At 38.1% G+C, this 20,383-nt stretch overlaps 1 protein-coding gene across 1 annotated transcript in view; it reads left to right on the top strand.

The window, feature by feature from the left end:
* THEMIS (thymocyte selection associated) overlaps positions 1-20,383 on the top strand; it is a 180,141-nt gene that overhangs the window by 66,174 nt on the left and 93,584 nt on the right. The window lies entirely within an intron of this gene.

Here is a 20,383-nt window from a genome sequence, read left to right as displayed (position 1 = left end):
ACTATGTAAAAATGTTTGGTCAAAGCGTATCCTTGGATGCCTCAAATTTTATTTATCTCTGTTCCTATTAACATTGTTGATTGCTTATACAATTATGAAAAAATTGATATGGACCTTTGGGTAGGTTTTAGAACTGCATGTTAAATTTTGTTGCAAATATTTAACCAGAAATTGATTAATCATTTGAACTAAAGGTATAGGTAAGGAATCCCACTCGAGTAGTGATTATTTTTTAGTGCTACAAAAAATTGAGGCCACAGCATGCTTATTTTTAATATGATAAAAAATTGAAGTTACAGCAAATTTTAGACCTCACATTAGTGCTCTGTTAGTTATCCCAAAATGTGCAATCAAAATTGATAATTGAGTTTTCCCCAATTTTCATAAATAATGAATGCCATTTTCTCATTTTAAAATTTGTTCATTTTCTAAAACCATTGGCATCGCCTATCACACAGCTGCATGTGAAGGCCAACCCAGAACCTAAGAACGTGAACAAGGTGGTTACAACATTTAATGAATTTAGATTAGGGATCAAGAAAGGCTTTTCTGAGGAAATGGCATTTAAACTAAGACCTGAAGGATGAACAGGAGATAGTCAGGCCAAGAAGGAGGGGACAATATTGGAGGAAGTCATAGCAGCTTATGGGAAAGCAGGTAAGCAAGATTGAAGCTCCAGTGCAGCTGGTGTGAAAAAGAGAGGAGAGGCAGGTTGAGACAAATATCAAGAGATGCAGTCGAGAAGTGGAATCAGTCATGGAGAGTCTTGAATATATGTTAAGGGCATATATTTTGTTTGTCCAAAGGGCAGATTAGTGAAGGGTTTTAGCTGAGAGGAACAGGGTCAGAGGGGTGTAGTGAGGCCATTGGATCTGTGGTAGGGTACTGGCAGGTTAACACAATCAGAGGGAGATTAGAGGGACAGTTAGTGTTAAAGAGTATTTAAGAAGTACAACCAGCAAGATTTGAGGTCTATTGGAAGGAACAAAGAAGTCAACCTGATTCTCAGGCTTCTGGCTTGATCTACTGGTTGAATGGTGGTGCAATTTATTAAATGTAATGATTGACAGAAGAGCAGGGGATATTAGCAGAATTGTTTAGATGGACCTAAATATGGTTTCTGCTAACCAGCGAAGGTCCCAGAAGAAAGCCTTTGGTTGAAATAAAGTCCTTCCCAAAAGGCTTTAGTTCAATTTCCATTCTTTAATGATATTAAAACTGAATTTTGATTTTAGTTATTTTGGCTCTTGAATTTCTTAGGGATTATTTTACTTTATTTTTTATTTATTTATTTTTGTGTGAGGAGGATCAGCCCTGAGCTAACATCTGCCAATCCTCCTCTTCCTGCTGAGGAAGACTGGCCGCGGGCTAACATCCATGTCCATCTTCCCCCACTTTATATGGGACGCCGCCACAGCATGGCTTGCCAAGTGGTGTGTGAATGGCGCGCCGGGGATCCGAACCGGCGAACCCTGGGCCACTGCAGCACACTTAACTGCTTGCGCCACCGAGCTGGCCCTCTCTTAGGGATTGTTTTAAACATTAGCTCTTATTGTATAGCAATTTTGGGACAGATGCTGTATGCGATTGTTTGGCATGTATGCGATGGTTTTGCATGTGTACTGACTACAGAATATTCTTGGAAATATAGGATGATTGTCCAACACAAAAAGCCCAATTTTTAAAATTATTCTCATTGTAGGCATTTTTCTTCTAAATATAAAATATAGACTCTTTTTTTTAATCAAGCGTAGTGTTGTTTTACAATATTCTTTCTTATATTGAAGATTCAAACTTGCTTTGAGGTCAAGGGCATCTTGCCTGCTAAGTTGCCTTGAAGTTAAGGGCATGTAGCTTGCTAGGTTGTTTTCCAATGGCCTTGAGTGTCAGGCACAGTTCAAACTCCCCTTGGCTCGAATTCTTCCTTCTAAAGTGGCAAGAAAAAGAATAGGTCTGAACCAGAGATAGGAAATTTTAGAGAAACCTTAGGGGAAAAAGCAAGATGAAAAAGATTGAGAACTACAGGAAGCTATGAAATATTGATTTGCTGAAAACAGAACACAGCAAGTAAATAGAAAAAAGAGAGGATATAAAATCTTATAGTCCTAGTGCTAGTTTTTAATATGTTATTAATGTGAAAATTTAGGTGCCATAAAGAAGAAAAGTAGCAGAAAGTGTTTAAATGAAATATTTGTTCCTGGAAACTGTTGGTTATAATCCCCATGACAGGACTGAAACTGCTCTATCACCATACATTCAAGGTTTTTTAAACAATTATGTGTCTTTGGAAAGTAGATATAAACAATTGTCCAAGACTTCTAATTACTGGTATCATATAAGTCATAGCAAGATATTTTTGTGCCTTTTATAGGAAGATAAAATTCATATTAGTGTAATAAATGAAATACAGAATATTTGCAAATGACAAATTGAGTCAGCTATTTAAACTTGTTTTTAAAACACCAGAAATCTTGATGATTAAAACTTTTTAAAGGTGTTATGTTTTGATGTATAGATTGATAATTATTTCTTCTTTAACGGAATTTTAAGAGTTGGAATGCTGCATTTCAGTTTAGGAAAAAAAACTCAGCGCCTTCCAAAAGCTGCATTTCAGTTTAGGGAAAAAACTCAGTTTTTGCTCAGATATGTGACGTGTTAATTCATTTATAAGCAGAGGGCTGAAATCATGTGAGCAGAAAGGTTATATCAGAAAGGCAGTATCTGAATATTGTATAATAGATGATAAATGAATAGGAGAAAGAATACATTGATCTTTCAGTGTTCTAAGATTTCTTCTTTCTCTCATTTTATTTTAAAAATAATTTCAATTTTTATCAGTCAAAAAAGTCAAATAGTGGTAAAAAGACTTATAACAAAGTTATCAGCAAACCTTGTGCCCTTGACCATTCCCAAATTTCTCCTACATTCTGCTACTTCAAGGTACTTGCTCCTCCCTTTCCCCATTCTCTCAGTACACGGTGAGTGACGTTAAGCATTAGTATTTTCATTATTGTGACTATTCATTGGTGGGTCAAGTGGTGTATAGTGTCTAAATTCCAATTCGGTATAACTCTTTGTTTTTCTGTATGATGACCTTATTGTTTCATTGTTGGTTTTTTTCCATCCTCTCCTAAATCTTGAAGTATTCTCCAACATGTCTGTAAAAAAAAAGCCATTCAACACAATTTTCCACAAAGCCCAAACTGTCGGGAGATCTACTTTTTCTGTTGTTTTCCCTCCTGAAGTACCTCCTGGAACCCTCCATGCTCATGCTCCAATCTGAATTTGTTGCTCTCTAGATCTGCTGCATGGGTGCTTGTCTTAGTCATCTTGGGCTGCTATAACAAAAATACCACTTGGGCCGGCCCGGTGGCATAGAGGTTAAGTTCCCGCACTCCGCTTCGGCAGCCCTGGGTTTGCAGGTTCAGATCCCGGGTGTGGACTGATGCACTGCTTGTCAAGCCATGCTGTGGCTGTGTCCCATATAAAGTAGAGGAAGATGGACACGGATGTTAGCCCAGGGCCAATCTTCCTCAGCGAAAAGAGGAGGATTGGCATTAGATGTTAGCTCAGGGCTAATCTTCCTCCCCTCCATAAAAAATGAAAAATACCATAAGCTGGATGGCTTATAAACAACCGAAATTTATTTCTCACATTTCTGAAGGCTGGAAGTCTGAGATTGGGTGCCAGCATGGTTGAGTTCTAGAGAGGAACCTCTTCTCGGTTGCAGACTGCTGACTTCTCCTTATCCTCACACAGTGGAGAGCAGAGAGGGGAAGCAAGCTCTCTCCTTACTTTCATAAGGGCACTAACCTCATTCATGAGAGCGCCACCCTCATGACCTCATCTAATTCTAATCATCTCCCAAAGGCCCCACCTTCTAAGTCCATCACATTGGGGAGTAGGATTTTAATGTGTGGATAATAGAGCACACATACATTTAGTCCTTAACAGTGCTGTCGTGGGACTTCCATTTAAAACCATCGTGGCGGTTCCCCTTTGACTCACTTCTGTGTGTACTAGCAGTTTCTGGAATCAAATAACTTCTTTCTTGGTTTTCTTCCAGTTTTGAGAAGCCCGTCCTTCGCTTGCTTCCTGACAAAGGTGCAGAAGATATTAATTAGTTAACTAAAGGACTTGCATGTTTGAAAAATCTTTATTCTACACTCACATAGGATTGGTAGTTTGAGTACTTATAGAATTCCAGGTTGAAAATAACTTCTCAGGATTGTGACAACTTTGCTCCCTTATCTTCTACCTTCCAGTATTGCCTTTGAGAGATTCTCCAGGGTATTCTGCAGTGTCACAGTATCGTGCTCTGTGGTGGGTCTCTTTTTTCATCACAATGGTACTTTTCAGTCTAGAAGTTCAGGTCCTTCCTTTCTGGGAAAATTTCTTTGACAATTTCCTTTCAACCAGTTTTTCTCTTTCTGTCACTTCTAACCTCATGTTGAAGCTCCTGAACTGATCTAATACTATTTTCTTTTCTATTTTATGTCTCCTTGTCTTTGGTTTACCTTCAGGGAAAATTCCTTAACTATGTTTCCAACTGTTTTAATGAATTTTTAATTTCAGCTATCATATTTTTAATTTCCAAGAGTTATTTCTTACGTCATTTTTTAAATGTTACCATGTTTTTGTTTTAAGGATGCAATATCTTATCTCTCTGTGAATATTTTACAATTTCTTAAAGTTTTCTACTGTTCCTTGCATTTTATCTACCTCTTTTGGGCTTGCTTTTTTTTTAAGTTTTGGTCTGTCATTCTTGTTAAGTGTTTTCCTCAAATGCCTGGTGATTATCTGCTATTTGTTCGTATTGACATGTGAGACAATTTTTTTTTTTTCCAATTTACAAGGGAGGCACTATTTATATACAAGCTCTTTGTTTATGAATCTTAGGTTTCATTTTGCCAGCTTTTTCACTGGAGCATTCTCCAAATTCAGGTTCTGTGAGTCTCCTCTAGGACTTGTTCAGTTTCACCTGAGAAGAATCTTCTCGGTATCTGCTGGGGGTTATGAAGCTATTGTAGCTGAGTGGGGAGTTGCTGAGGGTTTCACCATCCCCCCCACAGGTTTAGGTTTGCCTCCTTCGCTCTCAGTCCGTGCTTCTCCCCTGCTCACCATTGCCTGGTTTCCAGATCCTGAGACCCTGTGTCTGCTGTCTCCTGCAGAGAGAGACGTGGAAGGACGGTCACCCATCTTCCCCAGCTCAGAGCTGGAGATCTGGGTTTAACTGCTCTTCAGACATTCACATAATCTCCTTGTTTTTCCCCTTAGCTTGTCTTCCATCTTCAGAGAGGCCTTATGCCTCCAATTCGTAAGCCTTTTGGGGGTCCTGTGGAGCAAAAAAGGCTGACTTTCATTGGACTCTGACTCCTTAGGCACGTGGGCTTTCCTTTTTCTATTTTGACAAATCATTTCCCATTCTCCCATCTGAGTTCTGTCTTCAGTTAGTTTAAGGATTGTAGATATCTTTTAGGTTCATTGAATCTTCTTCTCTTTTTTCCTTCTTTTTCTCTTTTTTATCTTTGTAAATTTGAGAAGAAAGTGTTAGAAAGCAACATATATCACCCATAAGCCTATTTACTTAATAGTCCTAGCTTAGAGTTTTTCCTGGACCTCGTATAATCCTGAAAAAATTGGTTGCTAATATTGCTAGATGATAAATGTAATTTATAAACTTAATATTTTTCATAAAACATAATTTTCAGTAATTTGTAAAAATACCAGAGTCAATTTCTTATGTATTTATTTTTATCTTCCCAATGCTTGAGATAAAGTAAATGTTAAATAGTCAATAAATCAAGTACATGCATAAATGAATGAATGAATCCACTAAAATAATTGTTTTCTGTATACATATATTATACAGTACAAAGTTCCTATTTAGGTAACAAAAGGATTTTCTCAGTCACCATATCCAGATTTGATTTATACAATGACATATTTATGAATTTAATAGCTAAGGAGATTGAGTATTCTCTTCATGGCACCAAAGTTGATGTCATTTATAATCGTATCATAGGTTCGATTTTTATTAGTGATGCTTTTCCTAATGTGTCTATGAAAATACTGTGACTTAGAGCCAGTGGATACTCCAGTCACCTTCCATTTCATTTTCTTCCTTTAGGCAGGAATCTTATTGCTAGTAGGAATATCAAACAGCAAACAAAGGAAAGCATAGTTTTTACTACATGAGTCTATTTATTTATTCTTACACTACCAACTATTAAATAATGTTTTGTCACTGAGGGCTCTCCAGAGGAAGAGAATATATATATATATTTAATTTTATATATAGTTAATATTATATATTATATGTAATTATATTATATACCTAATTACATATTAATTAGTTAATTAATTTTAAAGACTTGGCTCATGTAGTTACAGGGGCTGTAAGATCTACATCTCTAGGACCGGCTGGCTGGAAACTCAAGCAGAAGTTGATGCTGCAGTCTTGAGGCAGGATTTCTTCTTCTCTGGGAAATCTCAGTTTTTGCTCTTCAGGCCTTCAACTGATTGGATGAGGCCCACTCACATTATTAAGGGTAACATCATTTACTTAAAGTCAACTGATTTAGATGTCAATCACATCTACAAAATACCTTTACAGCAACACCTAAATTACTGTTTGATTAAGTAACTGGGTGCTATTGCCCAGTCAAGTTGACACATAAAACTAACCATCACAAACATCAACGAAGAAAACATGTTGAAGTGTATCATCCAGTATTAGAAAATGGCTATTCGCTTTTCTTAGCTTTAATAAAGCAAATGAAAATGTAAAAGACAGAGGAGTGTTACAAATAAACCTATATCATATATCAAGTATTCACAATTTTTTTCACATTTTAAATGACTCTTGATTTCTCAGTGGAGGGTTATGATGATTTTTTTCTGCTACAAATATTTGAGAGCAATCTGGAAGGCACTTTATTTATAAATACAAATAGCAGCAGAACAAGGCGAGAACCTTCTAACAAAATGGAAATTCACAGTAGAGCTTCTCAAGTTAAAATGAAGATGAGTAAGCAGAAAAAAAATTACTTCACAGAATATTCATAAAGAAAATTGAAACCAAATGGATGAACGGTAAGCAAATTGTAATTTAAAAGCCTATAATAAGACAGAGTTCAGAAATTATTAGTGCATCTAATAATCACCATATAATAAAGAGTATAATATGATGCAAAAATGTAATCAAAACAATTCACTGAGTCGTTGAGACCTGGAGATGACATTTGTGAAAGTGCTTTTGAGAAAAATATGTATAGCCTTGAAAACTAAATGACAAAGAAATCAAACTTAGAAAGGGAAAATTTCCAACAAATATATGAATTAATATTATGATTAAATAATAACATAGGAGGAACTAGAAATTGAGAGAAACTGCAGGGTTAGAATTTACAAGACTTATGTAGAAAAAAATATCCAGAAACAATCACCTTGCCTTCAAGACTTGAATAAGATTATCTCAGCAGATTTCCAACCCTGTGCTACTAATTCAGGTCCAACTGCAAGGATAGGTCTTCACATGCTGAGTTGAGACTTCGAGTGTTCCAGAATTGAATATTAACTGTTGAAGGAAATATGCATTGCCCATCATTTACCAAGCATAAATGTAAGTCTTTATTTTCTCTTTAAAGATAATTTTTAGCGGAGTTGCCAAAATTCACACTTAGCTAAATGAGTTGTTGCATAGGAAAATGCAGAAAAGCACCACATTCTGGGTAACCTTAGCCCTAACTGTAAAGGGACTTTCCCTGAGAGAACAGGCAGAAAGACAAAGTTTAATGAAATGACTCAGCAGCATAAAGAAGAAACCAATGCTACCTTTTTAAAGAAAATGGAACGGAAATTGTTTTCACAAGAGCTCCCTTTGGATAACCAGTAAACATACCCAAGCAAGAACAATTCATGTTCACCCAGAAAGAAAATTTGGGAAGTCTAAACTAGAGTTGTATGAATATATATCGTTTTTACTTCAAATTAATTTGAAACTGGAAAATTTGTAATCAACACCTCCAGGAATGTCTCTCATGCTCTGAGTTGCTGCCTTCTTATCTCTTTATCATTTTGAAGTCAAGATAACTTTTTTGGGAAATTTTCTAATTTAGCTTAAACTCTATAGCTGTGTTTTTTTTTTTTTTTTTTTTGCAGGGGGGAGGATTACATTTTTCCAGCTGTAAAATAACAAATGCTTGTTTAAAGAATTTGTAATGCACACATGCACGACTGGAATTATATATACCAAATGTAAGCAGTGATAATCTAAAGCTGATAAATTTATAAAAGATTGTAATGTTTTTTCTCCCTTCTTATTTTTCAAAGTATTTTTATAACAGCATGTAACTTTTGGTTTTATAAGAAAAACAAAACAAAAATGTTGATTTTTTTAATCTTTCCCTTGGACACATACTTAGATATAATAAAATTTGTCATAAAGATTAGTTAAGCCTATTCTAGTTTAAAAACTTGAGGATGTCATTTCCAAATTCTAGGTTACTTTAAACAAACCTAAGATTTACTTTAACTTTTGGCTCTGGAGAACTTAAAACATGCAAGAGTAGAGAGAATAGTATAAGACACCAGGAAAGGCTTTGTTTTAAGATATTAACAGACACGAGAGCAAAATATATAAAATTTGAAGCTGATGCCAAAGTAATTAGGCAGATTGAGTTGTCCATATCTGTGGGCTTCACAGCAGTTAGCAGAGAAAGGCAAATGCTCTGATTTCAACTTCTCTTCCCACTGTGCTGTCAAATTAATCTGCCAAATTCCTAATTTAATTTGGTCATTCTTAATCTCAACTATTTTGCTTTCCTCTTGAAGTAGTTATACATTCCTCTGCCTGGCATTCAAAGGTCGATTCATCTTCCTTGTCTTACTTTCAATGGGTCTCCTGTCCAGACTTTGTGCTCTAGTTTACAATCCTGAGGCTGGATTACATGTTAATCACGGACAATACCCTATTTTTTCTGCCTCCTTATCTCTGATCCTGGTGTTCTTACCATCTGGGGTATTCTGTCTCCTATCCTATCTTGGCTTGGAATTTCTTCCCATCCTTAAAAACTCATGTTGTGGCCACATTTTTCATAATATCTATTTTTATCCCCATCCCCAAACTAGATGTGTTATTTCTCTCACTCTTTTTCTGCCTACTGTGGTTTAAATTGAGTCTTTTATATGATTCCATTTTTTTCTCCTCTCTTAGCATATCAATTATACTTAAACAATATTTTTAGTTGTTGCCTTAGAGTTTGCAATATATATTTATAATCTAAGTCTGCTTTCATATAACACTGTACCACTTCATGAGTGGTGCAGGGACCTTATAACAGTATTCCCAATTCTTCTCTCCCATCCTTTATACTTTTGCTGTCATTCATTTCATTGTCTATGAGCTATAATCATCCAATATATTGTTGTTATTATTTTGAACAAACTGCTATCAATTAAAAATAGGAAAAATAAAATATGTTTTTGCCTTCACTTATTCCTTCTCTAACACTCTTCCTTTTTTTATGTAGATCTCGGTTTCTGACATATATCATTTTCCTTCTCTTGGAAGAACTTTTTTTGGGGGGGCGGGGGGTGAGGAAGATTGGCCCTGAGCCAACATCTGTGCCAATACTCCTCTATTTTTTTCCTTTTGTGCGTGGGATGCCACCACAGCCCAGCCCAATGAGAGGTGTGCAGGTCCGTGCCTGGGATCTGAACCCGCGAACCCCGGGCCACAGAAGTGGAGCGCACCAAAGTGGAGCACCAACCACTATGCCACTGGGCTGGCCTCTGGAAGAACTTCTTTTATACTTCTTGCAAGGCAGGTCTACTGGTGACAAATTCCCTCAATTTTTGTTCGTCTGAGAAAGTCTATTTCTCCTTCATTTTTGTAGGCGATGTAAACTTTTACCTTTGCCCTCTTAGGATTTTATTGGCTGGGCCGGAGAATTAAACTGACATCAGCTAGATTAAGAGGAGAAAAGCATAAAAATTTGTGTAAGTTTTATGTGACATAGGAGCCCTTATAGGGAAATGAAGACCCAAAGAAATGGTGAAACCTATATGCTTTTATATTAGGTTGAACAAAGAAAGGCAATTGTGAAAAAGTAACTAAACTATATGGGGAGAACACAAGAATTATTATTATTTTTTTTATTTATTTATTTTTTAATTTTTTGTTTATTGCAGTAACATTGGTTTATAACATTGTAAAAATTTCAGGTGTACATCATTATACTTCTATTTCTGCATAGATTACATCATGTTCACCACCAAAATACTAATTACAACCCATCATCACACACATGTACCGAATTATCCCTTTCACCCTCCTCCCTCCCCCCCTTCCCCTCTGGTAACCACCAATCCAATCTCTGTCCCTGTGTGTTTGTTTATTGTTGTTATTATCTACTACTTAATGAAGGAAATCATACGGTATTTGTCCTTCTCCCTCTGACTTATTTCACTTTGCATTATACCCTCAATGTCCATCCATGTTGTCACAAATGGCTGGATTTCATCATTTCTTATGGCTGAGTAGTATTCCATTGTGTATATAAACCACATCTTCTTTATCCATTCGTCCATTGATGGGCACTTAAGTTGCTTCCACGTCTTGGCTATTGTGAATAACACTGCAATGAACACAGGGGTGCATGTACCTTTACGAATTGGTGTTTTCAAGTTCTTTGGATAAATACCCAACAGTGGAATAGCTGGATCATCTGGTAGTTCTATCCTTGATTTTTTGAGGAATCTCCATACTGTTTTCCATAGTGGCTGCACCACTTTGCACTCCCACCAGCAGTATATGAGAGTTCCCTTCTCTCCACATCCTCTCCAACACATGTTGTTTCTTGTCTTGTTAATTATAGCTATTCTTTCACTTCTTCCTTTCCAATTTGGATCCCTTTTATTTCTTTTTCTTGCCTGATTGCTCTGGCTAGGACTTCCAGTACTATGTTAAATAGGAGTGGTGACAGTGGGCATCCTTGTCTGGTTCCTGTTCTTAGAGGGATAGCTTTCAGTTTTTCACCATTGAGGAGGATATTAGCTGTGGGTTTGTCATATATCGTCTTTATTATGTTGAGGTACTTTCCTTCTATCCCCATTTTATTCAGAGTTTTTATCATAATTGGATGCTGTATCTTGTCAAATGCTTTCTCTGCATCTATTGAGATGATCATGTGATTTTTATTCTTCATTTTATTAATGTGGTGTATTACGTTGATTGATTTGCGAATGTTAAACCATCCCTGCATACCTGGAATAAATCCCACTTAATCATGTTGTATAACCTTTTTAACTTATTGTTGTATGCGATTTGCTAGTATTTTGTTGAGGATTTTTGCATCGATGTTCATCAGTGATATTGGCCTGTAATTTTCTTTTTTTTGTGTTGTCCTTGTCTGGTTTTGGTATCAGGGTAATGTTGGCTTCGTAGAATGAGTTAGGGAGCTTCCCCCACTCCTCAATTTTTTGGAAGAGTTTGAGAAGGATGGGTATTAAGTCTTCTTTGAATGTTTGGTAGAATTCAGCAGGGAAGCCGTCTGGTCCTGGACTTTTATTTTTGGGGAGGTTTGTGATTACTGTTTCGATCTCCTTACTGGTGATTGGTCTATTCAAATTCTCTCCTTCTTCTTGATCCAGTTTTGGAAGGTTGTATGATTCTAAGAATTTATCCGTTTCTTCCAGATTGTCGAATTGGTTGGCATATAGCTTTTCATAGTATTCTCTTATAATCTTTTGTATTTCTGAGGTGTCTGTTGTAATTTCTCCTCTTTCATTTCTGATTTTACTTATTTGTGCCTTCTCTCTTTTTTTCTTGGTGAGTCTAGCTAAAGGTTTGTCAATTTTGTTGATCTTTTCAAAGAACCAGCTCTTGGTTTTATTAATTTTTCTATTGTTTTTGGTCTCTATTTCATTTATTTCTGCTCTGATTTTTATTATTTCCCTTCTTCTACTGATTTTGGGCTTTGTTTGTTCTTCTTTTTCCAGTTCCTTTAGGTGCATTGTTAGATTGTTTATTTGAGATTTTTCTTGTTTGTTGAGATAGGGCTGTATCGCTATAAACTTCCCTCTTAGAACCACTTTAGCTGTATCCCATAAATTCTGGCATGTAGTATTTTCATTTTCATTTGTCTCCAGGTATTTTTTGATTTCTTCTTTGATTTCTTCGTTAACCCAGTCATTGTTCAGTAGCATTTTGTTTAATCTCCACGTATTTGTGGCTTTTCTGATTTTCTTCCTATAGTTGATTTCTAGTTTCATACCGTTGTGGTCAGAAAAGATGCTTGGTATTATTTCAATCTTCTTAAATTTATGGAGACTTGTTTTGTGGCCTAGTATATGATCAATCTTGGAGAATGTTCCATGTGCATTTGAAAAGAATGTGTATTCTTTGGTTTTTGGATGGAATGCTCTGTATATATCTACTAGGTCCATCTGTTCTAGTGTGTCATTTAAGGCCAGTGTTTCCTTATTGATCTTCTGTTTGGATGATCTGTCCGTTGGTGTAAGTGGAGTGTTAAAATCCCCTACTATTATTGTGTTACTGTCTATTTCTGTTTTTATGTCTGTTAATAATTGCTTTATATATTTAGTTGCACCTACATTGGGTGCGTAGATATTTACAAGTGTTATATCCTCTTGTTGGATTGTTCCCTTGATCATTATGTAATGCCCTTCTTTGTCTCTTTTTACAGTTTTTGTTTTAAAGTCTATTTTGTCTGATATGAGTACTGCTACCCCAGCTTTCTTTTCATTGCCATTTGCGTGGAGTATCTTTTTCCATCCCTTCACTTTCAGTTTGTGAGTGTCTTTAGGTCTGAAGTGTGTCTCTTGTATGCAGCATATATATGGATCTTGTCTTTTAATCCAGTCAGCCACCCTATGCCTTTTAATTGGAGCATTTAGTCCATTGACGTTTAAAGTAGCTATTGATAAGTATGTACTTACTGCCATTTTTTAACTTTTTTTTTTCTCAGTGTTTTAGTAGTCTTTCTCTGTTCCTTTCTTCTTCTATACAGAATTGATGGTCACTTTAGTTTGACCTCTGTCTGAAAGTTGTACTCTTTAACTCCCCTCATCCTTCCTTTTATGTTTTTGATATCATATCTAACCTCTTTTTTGTGCATTTGTATCCATTACGTTCTTATCATGGAAATAGATAATTTTTCCTATTTGTGGTCTTCTCTTTTCCCCTTAAATCAGTCCCTTTAACATTTCTTGTAGCACTGGTTTCTTGGTGACAAACTCCTTTAATTTTTGCTTGTCTGAGAAAATTTTGATCTCTCCTTCCATTTTGAATGATAACCTTGCTGGGTAGAGTATTCTTGGCTGTAAGTTTTTTCCTTTTAGCACTTTAAATATATCGTGCCATTCTCTTCTAGCCTGTAAGGTTTCTGCTGAGAAGTCAGCTGATAACCTTATGCGGTTTCCTTTGTATGTAACTTGACATTCTCTTGCGGCTTTTAGGATTCTCTCTTTATCTTTAATTCTGGACATTTTGATTATGATGTGTCTTGGTGTGGGCCTCTTTGGGTTTATCTTGTTTGGGGCTCTCTGTGCTTCCTGTACCTGGATGTCTGCTTCCTTCCTTAGGTTAGGGAAGTTCTCATCTATTATTTCTTGAAATAAATTCTCTGCCCCCTTGTCTCACTCTTCTCCTTCTGGGACACCTATAACACGGATGTTAGTGCGCTTGATGTTGTCCCAGAGGTCCCTTAGACTGTCCTCACTCTTTTTAATTCTTTTCTCTTTTACCTGTTCACCTTGGGTAATTTCTTCTAGTCTTTCGTCCAGCTCACAGATCCGTTCTTCTGTATCCTCTACTCTGCTTTTGAGTCCCTCTAATGAATTTTTCATTTCCAGTATTGTATTCTTCATTTCTGGTTGGTTCTTTTTTATATCTTCCATTTCTTTGTTGACATTCTCACTGAGTTCATCTATTCTTCTCCCCAGATCAGTGAGCATCCTTAACACTCTTAGTTTGAACTCTCTGTCAGGTAGGTTGCTCATCTCTGTTTCACTTAGTTCCTTTTCTGGGCTTTTGTCCTGTTCCCTTACTTGGAATGTATTCTTTTGCCTCCTCATTTTGCCTCTTTCCCTGTGCTTGTGTCTATGTATTAGGTAGGTCAGCTACGTCTCCTGCTCTTGGATAGGTGACCTTATATAAGTGACGCCTTGGGAGGCCTTCACTGTGCTTCCCTCAGTTCTCAAAGTTCCAGGGGTGACCCCTACGTGGGCTATGTGTGTCCTTCTGCTGTGGCCTGTTTGCTCTCCCTGTAGGTGCCCAGGGAGGCTGAGTTATGCTCCTGGCCAGCTGTTGTAATGCTCAGCTGCTTGTAGTTGTTGTGGGCCCTTCAGTCTCTTTATCAGGTGTGGGGAGCCCCAGGACAGTTGGCTGCAAGTTCTAATACCACATTTGTGTTGCAGTATTTCTTTTAAGTGAGTAGGCCCCCAGAGTGGCAGGTTGTTAGGCTCAGGGCCTTACAATTACTGTAAGCCTCTAGCCTATTAGGTCTCTTGTCAGCTCTCTGAGGATTGCAGCTGGGTGGGGCTGGCCTCAGGCATGAGAGCACCCAATTGTTTCAGGCTTTGGAAGGTGGGGCAAATCCCCTATGTGGGTCTTTGAGAAGCACAAGTCTTCTGCAGCTGACAAGCCCTGCCGCCCACAGGTCCACACACACAGTCAACACAGTCCTGCCCCGTGTGCACGCCCCGACCTCCCCAAGTGGACCCAGTCTCTCCATGGCGGGAGCCCCACACACTCCGCCACCGCTCCACACTCTCCACCTGCTCCTTGTGCACACCCTGCCCCGTTCAAGTCGGCTCAGTTGCCAGGCTGCAGAGAATCCAGTCACCAATCTATGCAGGACCACAAGTTGCCTGAGGGCTTGTTGTTGGGTGGGGCCAGTCTCTAGGGTGGGCTGCCCGCCCTGGCTGAGCTGGATTAAATTGGTGCTCTAGCGGGTGGGGCAGACCCTGGGCTAGCAGGCCTCAGGGAGAACTCCAATGGCATCTGTGTCAACACCCCCACACCAGGCCACAACAATGACCGCCGCCAATGTCCCAGACCCTGGAGAGGTCTCACCCCTCACCGAGATGCACTCAGGGCCTATTAGGTGAGTCTCTTTTCACCAAAGCATTGTGCACCTTTCTTTCTGGTGATTTTAGGATACTTTCTGAAACGGGTGTTTTTGCGCGTGGGCCCTTTAAGAGCCAGTTTTAGTTTCTTTGTGAACCGGGTTTTCTGGGGGTACTCCCCAATGTTTTAGTAGCAGGCAAAGTCAGATATTATGCCATTGGTCTCGATTGTGCTGGGTCCACCACAAAATGCGCACAGCGGGGGCGCTCCCCGGCTCAGGGCCCCGCACCTCCTGGGAGGCTGCGTACCTGTGCGCTGCTCCCGGTGGCCGTGAAGCTGGCAGCTTGTGGAGGCAGCGTTTTTCCTCTCTAGAAGGGAGTCTCTGGCTCTTCTACCTCAGTTAGGATTGTCCATTGTTGCAGGAGTTCCTCTTATCCAGTTTTCAGTTCTGTCTCAGGGGTAATTTTTCCACAAGTAGTTGTAAATTGGCTGTGTCCACGGGAGACGGTGAGTTCCGAATCTGCTTACACCACCATCTTGACTCGAGATCTCACAAGTTATTTTAACCAGGTCTGTTTGTGCAGAATTCTCTTGGCTTTGACTTCCCATAGAAGAACACTTCTTTTCTCCTCGTGGGAGGGGGCATCTTTTACATAGGAGTTTTTAATCTCCTGTTTTCAGAAAGAAACTGGGGAGGTTAGAATGCCCTTCTTGCATCTGCTATTTTTCAAGTAACTTTAGCTCAAAATAATCCTTATACCAATAAAATAATAATAATAATAATCCTTATACCAAAGTGGTGTATTTTGAGGTGGCATAGTCTTGACTTCTGAAGGATAATTTCACTGGACACAGAATTCTAGGTTGATGGTTTTTTTCTTTTAACACTTTAAATATGCAATTTACTGTCTTTCTGCTTTCATGGTTTCTGAAGAGAAGTCTAATGTAATTCTCATCCTTATTCCTCAATGGATAAGATGTTTTTTTCTTCTGGCTTCAAGTTTTATCTATTCTTTGATTTTCTATAGTTTGAATATGATGTTCCTAGGTGTTGATTTTTTGGTATTTATCCTGCTTATTGTTCTCTAAGTTTCCTTAATTTTGGAAAATTCTCAGCCATTATTACTTCAAATATTGCTTCTGTTCCTTTCTCTCTTCTTTTCTTTCTGGCATTCCCATGATGCAGATGTTACACTTTTTGTAATTGTCCCACAGGTCTTGGATATTCTGTTCCACTTCTTTTTCATTCTTTTTTCTTTTGCTTTTCAGTTAGAGAAATTTCTATTGATATATCTTCAAGGTCACTGATTCTTTCTTTAGCTGTGTCCAATCTACTGATGAACCCATCAAAGTCATTCTTCACTTCTATTACCTTGTTTTTAATTTCTGACATTCCTTTTGATTCTTTCCTAGAGTTTCCATCTGCTTACATTACCCATCTTTTCTTGCATTTCCTTCCATTAGAGCCCTTAGTATATTAATCATATTTTAAATTCCCAGTCCCATAGTTCCAAAATCTCTGCCATATCTGAGTCTGATTTTGATGCTTGCTCTGTCTCTTCAGACTATGCTGTTTGCTTTCTAATGTACCTTGTAATTTTTTGTTGAAAGCTGGACACGAGGCATCAGGTAAAAGAAACTGAGGTACATAGGCCTTTAGTGTGAGGTTTTATGTTTATCTGTCTAGCAGTTCATTTGTGTTTACTGTTTGCTGTCACTCTAGATGTCAGAGGCTAAAGTTTTATGTAATGTCCTTATTTTTTGTCTCCCCTGTTGTCTTTCCCTAGAGACCTCTCCTTAGATAGAGTCCCAAATGCCATTCTTTCCATGATAATCCCCTGTTATATAGAAGTCCTGTTGATATGGTCGGTAAGACGTTGGGGAGGGGAAGCATTCTATAATCCCATAATTAGGTTTCGGTTTTTTAGAGGCCCTGTTCCCCTGGGTTGTGACCTTCACAAGTGCTTCTCAGCTTTCCTTCCCACAGCCCCTTAGTGAGATAAAATGGCGAGTGGGGGCTAGAGTTGGGTATTTCCATTCCCCCGTGGGGAAGGATAAAGGAGGTTGGAGGTGGGTAATTCCCTTCCCCCACATCAGCTAGATTCCGGTAAAACCCATGGTTAGTCTGTGGTAAAGAGTTTTCCTTGACGGCAGGCCTTTTTTGAGGAGACCCTAGTGGTCTGGGTGTATTTCAAAATGGTTACTTTTCCCCTCACCTTGCTCAAAGCATGAGGGGATTTTTCTCCGATTTCACCCTGAGAACCTGGTGGGGCTCCTAAAAGTAAACTCAGGAAAGCGTGGGGGGATCTGTCTATGTGTGGCCCTCTAGAAGCTTTATCTCTCAAGCTTGTCCATGCATAGTCTCCACCAATTAGTCAATTACTCTTAAAGTGTTCTTATCAGTTCTGGCTCCAGCAGTGGTTTCTGCTCCCAATTAGCTGTAACTCTCTGTATTCACTTATCTGTCTAGTTTTTGGGGTGATGGTTTGCCCTGTAACCTTGATTCTCTGATGGATCTAAGAAGAGTTGTTGATTTTCACTGCATACGCTGTTTCCCTGTATTGAATCTTCTCTTAAGGTGTATGCATAATGATTATTTTTATACCAAAAAATGTCTAGATTATTTTGTAGAAATTGTACAAAAGTATTTATTGCATTGAATAAGCCATTGAGTAAGATAAACTACAACCTAAAGGGACATGTTTTAAATGAAATATACAATATTTTCTATGATGTGTAGCAGGAGTTTTAGCAGTAGAAAGTTTTTTTCTTTCCCAATGAAATTTTATGTGGAACTCCACTTGTTTACCGGATCACATCCTTTAGTGCTCAATCAAGGACATTGTTCTGGCAACTTTTTAATTTATTCAATTCATTTATTGACTACCTACTATGTGCCAGGCACTGTTCTAGACATCAGGATATATTGGTGAACAAAACAATCAAAGACTATTGTCCCTGTGGAGGATATGTTGCAATCTTGGGAAACAAACAACAAACAACGGTTATAATAAATAAGCAAATTATATAGAGAGATTGAAGGTGAATGGTGACATGGAAAATAGAGATATAGAGAAGGGCAAGGGACAGAGATAGTTGCAATTTTAAATAGAACACTATATCAGTCCATTTGAGAGCTATAACAAAATACCATAGACCAAGTGGCTTATAAACAGTAGAAATGTATTTCTTACAATTCTGGAGTCCAAGATCAAGGTGCTGTCAGATGTGGTGTCTGATGAAGATCTGTTTCCGGGTTCATAGACAGACATCTTCCTACTGTATCTTTCACATGGCAGAAGGGCAAGGGAGCTCTCTAGGATCTCTTTTATAAGCCACTAATCTCATGACCTAATTACCTCCGAAAGGTCTCACCTCCAGATACCATCACACTGGGTATTGAGTTTCAACATATGAATTTTAGTGGGGGCACAAACATTCAGTCTGTGGCAAGCGCTTATTGAGTAAGTCTCATTGAGAAGATGATATTTAAGCAGAGGTGAAGAAGAAGAGAAGTTGGCCACAAACATATCAGGCTGAAGGATGCAGCAGCAAAAGAAACAGGCCATGCAAATACCTGATGAACAACAAGGAGGTCAAGGAGACAGCAGTAAGTTAGAGTGAGGTGACTCAGTGGCAGGTGAGATTGAAGTGGTACCTAGGACCATGGTAAAGGCTTTCACGTTTATTCTGAGTGAGAAAGACTGCCATTGTGGGGCTACAAACAGAAGAGAGACGTATCAATTTCACATTTAAAAAGAATCTCTGGCTGTCCTATACAGGTTCGACTGTAAGAACACTAGTTAGGAAGCCACTGCAATAAACCAGGAAAGAGATTATGTGGCTTAGATCAAGGTAGTCCTGATGTAAGGGATGTTGGGTCCTAGAAAAAGAGAGAAGCTGAGGATGTCTCTGAGATTTCTGGACTGAACAAGGAGAATGGAGTCTCCAGTGACTGAGATGGAAAAAGCAACAAATAGACTAGGTTTTGGTCAGAAAGATCAGAATTTCAGTTTGGGCATGTTAATTTTGAGACATCTATTAAACATCCAAGCGGTCTTAAGTAGATATCTGCAGTGCAGGAGAATTATTTGGCTAGAGATATGCTTTGGGGAGTCATCAGCATACAGATGGTACTTAAAGACATGAGACTGACTGTGTAAGCTCACAGTGGGCGTGAGTGTAGATAGAGAAAGGAAGAGAACCAAGACGCACTAAAAGGTGTGTGTGTGGGGAGAGTGGGTGGTGTGTAGACAGAAGAAACCAACAAAGAAATTGAGAAGAATCATAAGTAAGATAAGAAGGAAATAAATGAGGAAAATGTAGCAAAGAGGAGAGTAAAATTTACTCTGTCAAATGCTGTTGATACATCAAATAGGATGAGATAGGCTAGCACGCCTTCAGTGGATTTGGTACAGAAGTATTAAAGTGAGTCAGGAGTTGGATACATAAACATTTGACAGAGGTTCAATAGCCTGACCTGGAGGTTTTCTCTGGCAGAAATAAAGTTCTCCTAAGGTATTAAGACAATTCTCTCCCCATAGTACCCACTATGCCCCATATAGATTGGCATCTAGCCTGCATTAGAGTCCCTATGTTCTGATGGATCAACTTAGAACTCCCAGAAATTCCTTAATGGCATCTCTTCTACCAATGTCTAGCTGTTCCCTCGACTTGAGAAATGACGTGAGCCTCTGTCATGCTAGCTCTACAATTCTTAAACTTAGTTCCCTTTGAACCACGTAACCAAGATTTTAGAGTTTCTAAAGTTACCTTGGGGTTCAGAGAAGCCTGTGGCAACAATCTCAAAAGTCTGGATATACTAACTGTATAAAACAAAACAAGTAAGAAGTGTTATTTGAGCCCCTCTCTTTTTTTTTTAATGAAGAATCTGTACAATTTTTACCAACTTTCAGCCTATAGACAAGCATTGATTTTTTCTTTTTTATATTCAAGACAATAAAATAATACTTTTTCATGCTGTGTCTTCAGGAACTCTGTTCCACAGCATGTACGAATAATATGACATAAATTATGGAGTTACAGTTTTCAGATGCTGCACAAACAGTTAATAATACAAAAAGTAATAATATAGGTAATGTTTTATAAGAAGAAATTCTGTTTTCTAAATCTTCCAAATCATTTCCTAAAGCATGCAAGGAGGAAAGAATTATTGACAGAAATGTGGCTGGAAATATTGGGAAACAACGGTGGATCATGAAAATGCTATAAAACATTAAGGGTTAGGAAACTGTCAAGAAAATATACACCATTATAAAATCCTATTAA

The sequence above is a fragment of the Ceratotherium simum genome, chromosome 19, assembly GCF_057802395.1.
Source record: "Ceratotherium simum simum isolate JZ-2026a chromosome 19, ASM5780239v1, whole genome shotgun sequence".
Taxonomy (NCBI): domain Eukaryota; kingdom Metazoa; phylum Chordata; class Mammalia; order Perissodactyla; family Rhinocerotidae; genus Ceratotherium; species Ceratotherium simum.
The sequence above is the reverse complement of the archived record's forward strand: the minus strand, read 5'-3'. Positions and strand labels throughout refer to the sequence as shown.